General features: G+C 36.3%; 1 pseudogene; it reads right to left on the minus strand.

Annotated features, from left to right (window-relative positions):
* Window positions 1–6947, minus strand: part of LOC116089435 — a 21907-nt pseudogene that overhangs the window by 8842 nt on the left and 6118 nt on the right.

Consider the following 6947-nt stretch of genomic DNA (forward strand, 5'->3'; position numbering starts at 1 on the left):
AAAAAAAAGAAATGTGCTTAAGAGCCTTGGCAAACTAAAGGCAGATTAGCATAATTGACACCTCACTGTCCTTGAAAGGCATCCTTTGTGAATATTTAGAAAAGCACAATACCTTGTAATTTTTACTTGGAAAAATTTTGAGACCTACATAGACAATGTATTTCTTTTTGCTAAATTTTTTAAATTTAGCATATTGCTAATTATGGTTAATAATTTTAAGAAGGAAAGAAGTATTGTACTTGTTTAAATAGAGCCTATTTTAGAGATCAGCCAGTTTGGAGAACAGTTGGGAACAGAATTCCACAGCACTGTGGTGTATCTAGCATGTTTATCTTGGCATTCTTACATGGGCCTTCTGCATACTTACATTATGCATAGTACATATTTTTTTCTTGTGTATATTTCACAAATGATATTACTGACATTTAATATAAGATTTCTCTTGCCAATTAGAAATTTGTATATAATTTACAAAACAGCAAACTGCTGAGAAATTAAGCTTTAGTAATTCTAAGAAGATGAAACAATATCAAGAACTTGCAACACATAAAAAATAATCAGGCATTTGGTATTACCTCTGATGTTAGGGATGGTTAATTTTGTTAGTATGATGGCATTCAAAGAGTCTGGGATGCTAATAGCATATACCACTAAAGATATAAGTCAGGAGATTTCCAGAGAAGATTAAACCAAATGAGAACTTACTGGATATGGCTGGTGCTTTGTAGTAGTCTGTGGGAATGAAAAGGAGCTAAGGAGAAACCCAGTAGTGTTAATGTTTCCTTTCTGTCCTTCTTAGCTACAGGGTTAGGAATCACTCTTCTCCACCCCAGCTTCCCAGACATGGCTCACTGATACTTCCAAAATGTGAGTACAAGCACAATTTTCTTTTCATAAATCTATTGCCTCAGAGTTTTGCTCAAAGTGTAAAAATATTCAACACAATAAAATTTTGCTATTACAACCTGATCAATGATTCACATTGCTTCAATGGAATGACTTGAAAAAATCAAGATTCCATCATTAAAGTTTAGACTGTTATAAGGAAAGCACAGTGAGTGATATTGATATCGGCTCAAAAACTGACAGTGTCAAAGGAATGTGACAAGAAAAAAAACTGTGCTTATGAGGTTTAGACTATAATGAGGAGTCTATGGAGGGTTGTGCTGTTACAGGATAGAGAAATGGAAGGTTTACTAACAAGTTTAAAAACCATTTTTAAAAAAAATATATATTTTTTAAAAATATATATACTCAGAGTTGTCCTTCAATTACAAGGATGAAGATGTGGAAAGAAAAATTATTTGAATTCACAGCTAACAATGGATTATTAACTGAGCCAATCTATCTTTGAAATATTCATAGTAATTTCATATTATTCCTGAACAACTGGCATTCATTTATTCCTTATTGTTGATTATAACCATTATTGCAAAAACAGTCTGAGATTAGCTTGGATAACGCCAAAGTGAGATTCCAAGAACTGCTAAAGCAAGAAAATTAACACAGCAGTTTGATGTATGTCAAATAGTGTGAGCAACTAAGAAGCACCTAAAGAAATGTTCAACATCCTCAGTCATCAAGAAAATGCAAATGAAAACATCCCTGAGATTCCACCTCAAACCAAGATTTTAATGGCCAAGATTAAAAACTGAGTGACAGCAGATGCTGGTGAGGATGTGGAGAAAGGAGAATACTCCTCCATTCCTGGTAGGATTGCAAGTTCATAGGGCCTGTCTGGAAGTCAGTCTGGCAGTTACTCTAAAAATTGCACATAGTACTACCTGAGGACACAATTATACCCATCCTGGGCATATACCCAGAAGAAGCTCCAAATAATAAGAACATATACTCCACTATGTTCATAGCAGCCTTATTTATAATAGCCTGAAACTGCAAAAAATCCAGATGTCCCTCAACAGAGGACTGGATACAGAAAATGTGATACATCTACACAATGATGTACTACTCAGCTATTAAAATCAATGAATTCATGAAATTCTTAGGCAAATAGATGGAACTAGAAAATTTCACCCCAAGTAAGGTAATCCAGTCACAAAAGAACAAACACAGTATGCACAGTATGATAATCGCCCAGAACCTGGGAATACCCAAGATACAATTCACAGACCACATGAAGCTCAAGAAGAAGGAAGACCAAAGTGTGGATACTTTGGTCCTTCTTAGAATTGGGAACAAAATACCTATGGGAAGAGATACAGAGACAAAGTGTGGAGCAGAGACTGAGGGAAAGGCCATCCAGAGACTGCTCCACCTGGGCATCCATCCCACATTCCGTCATCAAACACAGACACTATTATGGATGCCAATAAGTGCTTGCTGGAAGGAGCCTGATATAACTCTCTTCTGAAAAACTCTGCCAGTACCTGACAAATACAGAGGTGAAGGCTGTCAGCCAACCATTGGACTGAACACAAGGTCCCCAGTGGAGTCACCTAGAGAAAGGATCCAAGAAGCTGAAGGGGTTTGCAGTCCCATAGGAGGAACAACAATATGAACCAGCCTGTACCTCCAGAGCTCCCAGCTCCCAAGGACTAAACCAACAACCAAACAGTACATAGGGAGGGAGGGGCCCATGGCTCCCCCTGCAAATGTAGCAGAGGATGGCCTTGTCGGGTATCAATGGGAGGAGAGGGCATTGGTCCTGTGAAGGTTTGATGCTTCAGCATAGGGGCATGCCAGGTCAGGGAAATGGGAATGGGTGGGTAGGTGAACAGGGGGCAAGGGAATGGGATATGGGCTTTGGGGAGGGAGAACCAGAAAAGTGGATAACATTTGAAGCATAAATAAAGAAAACATCTAATAAAAAAAAGCATTATCTTGGAGAACAGGTAGAATATAAACCATTTTCAACAAATGTTCCTATTGTTTGTCCCATAGAATAGAAATGCCTGCAGTAGAAATGAGAGAATGTCCTTCATTATCTAATATAGACACTGATCTTACCTTTCTCTTATTCTTGCCTTGCTTCACATATTTAGTAATAGATTTACTGCATTATATTTCATGTATCTATTTCCTCATTTATTGTCTGTGCCCTACAAAAAAATGTATGGGGCATGAGAATGTTGATGTTTGACTTTACAGTAACTGCTTTGCATCCAGTGACTAGCAAGATGCCTAGCACATACCAGGTAATAAAAAGCATTGGTTGAAACCACAAGGACTTACTATGACACAAGTCTCGTGTTATGTTATAGGAGAAACTAGGGTAGATAAACACAGAGTTCGTATTTTAGCATAAGGGGAGTTATGAATTCATCCACAACCACAACAAAGTTACAATATTGTAGAAGTTATGGTAAGGATCAAATGATATGGTGGGAGATCAAAGGTGAAAGGAATTAATGCAAAATGTCATCTCTTCAAATGTTCTGTGACTCATTGCCTTTGTCGAGTGCTAAGATTTTCACATTATGCTTTGGTGTGGGATCTGCAGATACTGATACCACTGACTGGATTTGAAATAAAGTATTTCTGATATTAAAAAAAACAATAGAAATAATGTAAGATAAAGTATTTTTATCAAAACCATACAGTAAATTAGTGATAAAGTCTACATTGAGATAATTTTCACATCAATTTATTCAAAAGACTAAGGAAAAAATAAAAATAGAAAACTCACTTTCAGAAATATAGGTGTCTTGAAAGGTAAAGGAGGACTTTGGTCCCTTAGCCATGCAGCCACTGTCTGGAATCATGGATAACAGAACAGAATGCATCTCAGTGTATGAAAGATAGAAGAAATTGTGTCTTAGAAACATTCTTCTTATTGTTAAATTTAAACCAAATTGAAATCAGACAGTTACTATTATTAGTCTAGCCCCTCTTAAGCAAAAGTTTTTTTATAAGTTATTATGCTAATTAGCACAGCACTAGAAGACAGAAAATAGTAACCCTCCATAGGAATGAAAATAGAGAACCTTATAGATAAAGTAATTTACTCATCTTGATTACAGAAAATTAGCATGAAAAGGGCTATATTTAAATGTATTTGATACTTTCAAGTTTTTAACTCTCTAGTATCTCCCATTAAATCATTGCTATTGAGATAACAATAAAATATAAGAACATTGAGTATTCCAATTAAAGTAACATTTGTCAATGTACTATACATTAGTTTCAAATTTTAGATGTAACAAATAAATATAAAATCAATGCTTTGCAATACTGAAGTTCATTGTTTTTCTACTTAGAGTTTAGAAATTCAAAATGGACCTGAAGGTGCTAAATTTCACCTCTTGATTATATCTAGATGAGAGTCTGATTATTGGTTCTATTTTATTGATTCATGCTTTATTTTTCTTCATCTACAATAGATTTAAAAAAACCCTATGCAGTTGAAAAATGAATGTTTAATGAAATCAGTCTAATTATTACAATAAAAAAACACATAGTGCTGTGTTTGTGTGTGTATGTATGTGTGTGTGTGTGTGTGAGTGCATGCACACACAGGCCAACGTGTATAAATAAAACTGGTTGAGTACATTTTTGCTGTTTTCGCATCTATCGTTTCAGGGAGGGTTTTCATCTTTGAAAGAGGCTAATTCTTCCTCTCCCAGCAGTCAATAGTTGCCTATAGTCTCCTTCTGAGGGTGAGACACTGTAAAATATTCTTCCATGTTATTATATAATTCTGGTCTTATTTATGCATATATTTCTAGGAAAGATTATGTCATAGCAGATTTCCTTTTATTCTGGCTCTTATAATTGCCTTTTATCGTCCTCTGAGAAATTCTCTGGACTGTAGATGCACGTGCTGTGTTGCAGATATAGCTATTTAGGCCTGTTTCCCAATGATCTATTATATCAAGTTGTGGATTTCTCTGATGGTCTCCATTTTCTGTTAAGAGATGAATCTTTGATGAAGGGTGGTAGCTACATGTATTTATATGTGAGTATAAAATGAATATACAGAACATTTCAAAGATTTGCAAAGAGATAGTAGGAGATTCTTTTTTAATGTATTTTTATTGGATATTTTACTTATGTATATTTCAAATGTTATCCCCATTCCCTGTTTCCCCTCAGCAAACCTCCTGTTCTATCCCCCTGCACCTGCTCCTATGTAGGTTTTCCCCCACCCATCCACTCACTCCTACCTCACTACCCTAGCATTCCTCTACCCTGGGGCATCAAACCTTCACAGGACCAAGGGCCTCTCCTCCCATTGATGGTAGATAAGGACATCCTCTGAAGCTGGGGCCATGGGATCCTGCATGTATACTCTTTGGTTGGTTATTTAGTCCCTGGGAGCTCTGGCAGATCTGGTTTGTTGATATCGTTGTTCTTCTTATGGGGTTGCAATCCCTTTCACTTCCTACAGTCCTTTCCCTAATTCCTCCATTAGGGGTTCAGTGCTCAGTGGGATGGTGGGCTGCAAGCATCTGCATATGTATGGGTCAGGCTCTGGTGGAGTCTCTCAGAAGAAAGCTGTAACAGGCTTCTGTCAGGCTTCTTAGCATCAGCAATAGAGTCTGCAAAAGGGATGCATCCCCAGGTGGGGGTAGTCTCTGGATTGCCTTTCCTTCAGTCTCTGCTCCACTCTTTGTCCCTGAATTTCCTTTAGACAGGGGCAATTCTGGTTTAAAATTTTAGAGATGTGTGGGTGGCCCCATCACTTAGTTGAGGGTCATGCCTAATCTCTGTAGATGGTCTCTATAGGTTCTCTCTCCCCTTTTTAGCTAGTTCAGCTAATGTCATCACTGTTAGGAGCATGACTTCATCTATCCTAAGTAACTGGCTAGGTTTCTTGGACCAGGCCTAATTTCCTTTACATCCAATTAGGTAGCTGTTTACACGGACAGGAATGCCCTTTATTGCGTCTTTATGTCTTGCCATGCTGGCATTGTGGATGTTCATTGGAGTTGCATCAAACCTTTTATTTAATTGCTTCCCTCTCCTGGCATCTTGAATAGTGTTTTATGGAACCATAGAAACTAGACCAAATAAAAAAGGCTCTGTTTGGATATAGCTCAAATAATCTGACACCCGTGTCCTAAGTGTATATCTTTCACAATAAAACCCATATTCAACTTCTTGAGAGACAACCAAGGGCTATATCTATAAACTATATTGCTTTGGGAATGGTATAATCTACTCTGACCAACCAACTGAGTTGAGAAATCTCATGTTTGTAGCTGCATTTTTTGTTAAATTATGGGCTTTTTTTGAGAACACTATCAGACCAAGTGACTTTATTCTCTCTGAAATAAGTTTGTTCGTATGTATGTATGAATGTATGTGTGTATATATGTACATATGTTGATGTATATTTTATAATTTTAAGTAAATACAAAATAATATGACTCTATGGGGTTCTATCAGACACTTTTTTTTCTCTTATTCTTCTATATTTATTTTTTCCCTTCTTCCCCATTTGGAGCTTCCTTCCTGTTTACAGTTTGCCATTAATATTGCCTTATTTTCATATTTTTCTCAAGTACACTCTTCTCTAGCTTATTGTACTTCTTTCATAATTGCTTTGGATAATTCATGTTGTATACTCGTCTGAGTATTTATATCTAGGAACCACAGATAAGAAAGAACATGCATTATTTCACCTTCTGCGTCTTGGACACATCACATCATATATCTTTTCTTGGCTCATGCATTTAGCTGTATGTTTCATGATTTCCACTTTCCTTACATATGAAGAATATTCCACAGTGTATATGTACCTTATATTCATTATCTCTTCCTCACTTGAAGGGCACTAATTTAAGTGTTCCCATTCCCTAGCTATCATGAATACAGCAGCATTGAATATTGTTGAGCAGGTATCTGAGTTGTGAAAAGTTGTATTCTTTAGGAATATGCCAAAATGTCATATAGCTAGGTCATATGTGAGATTTATTTTTTTCACTTAAAATATGTTTTTATTTTTTATTAGATATCTTCTTTATTTACACGTCATATGATTTCTC

The sequence above is a fragment of the Mastomys coucha genome, unplaced genomic scaffold (assembly GCF_008632895.1).
Source record: "Mastomys coucha isolate ucsf_1 unplaced genomic scaffold, UCSF_Mcou_1 pScaffold14, whole genome shotgun sequence".
NCBI lineage: Eukaryota > Metazoa > Chordata > Mammalia > Rodentia > Muridae > Mastomys > Mastomys coucha.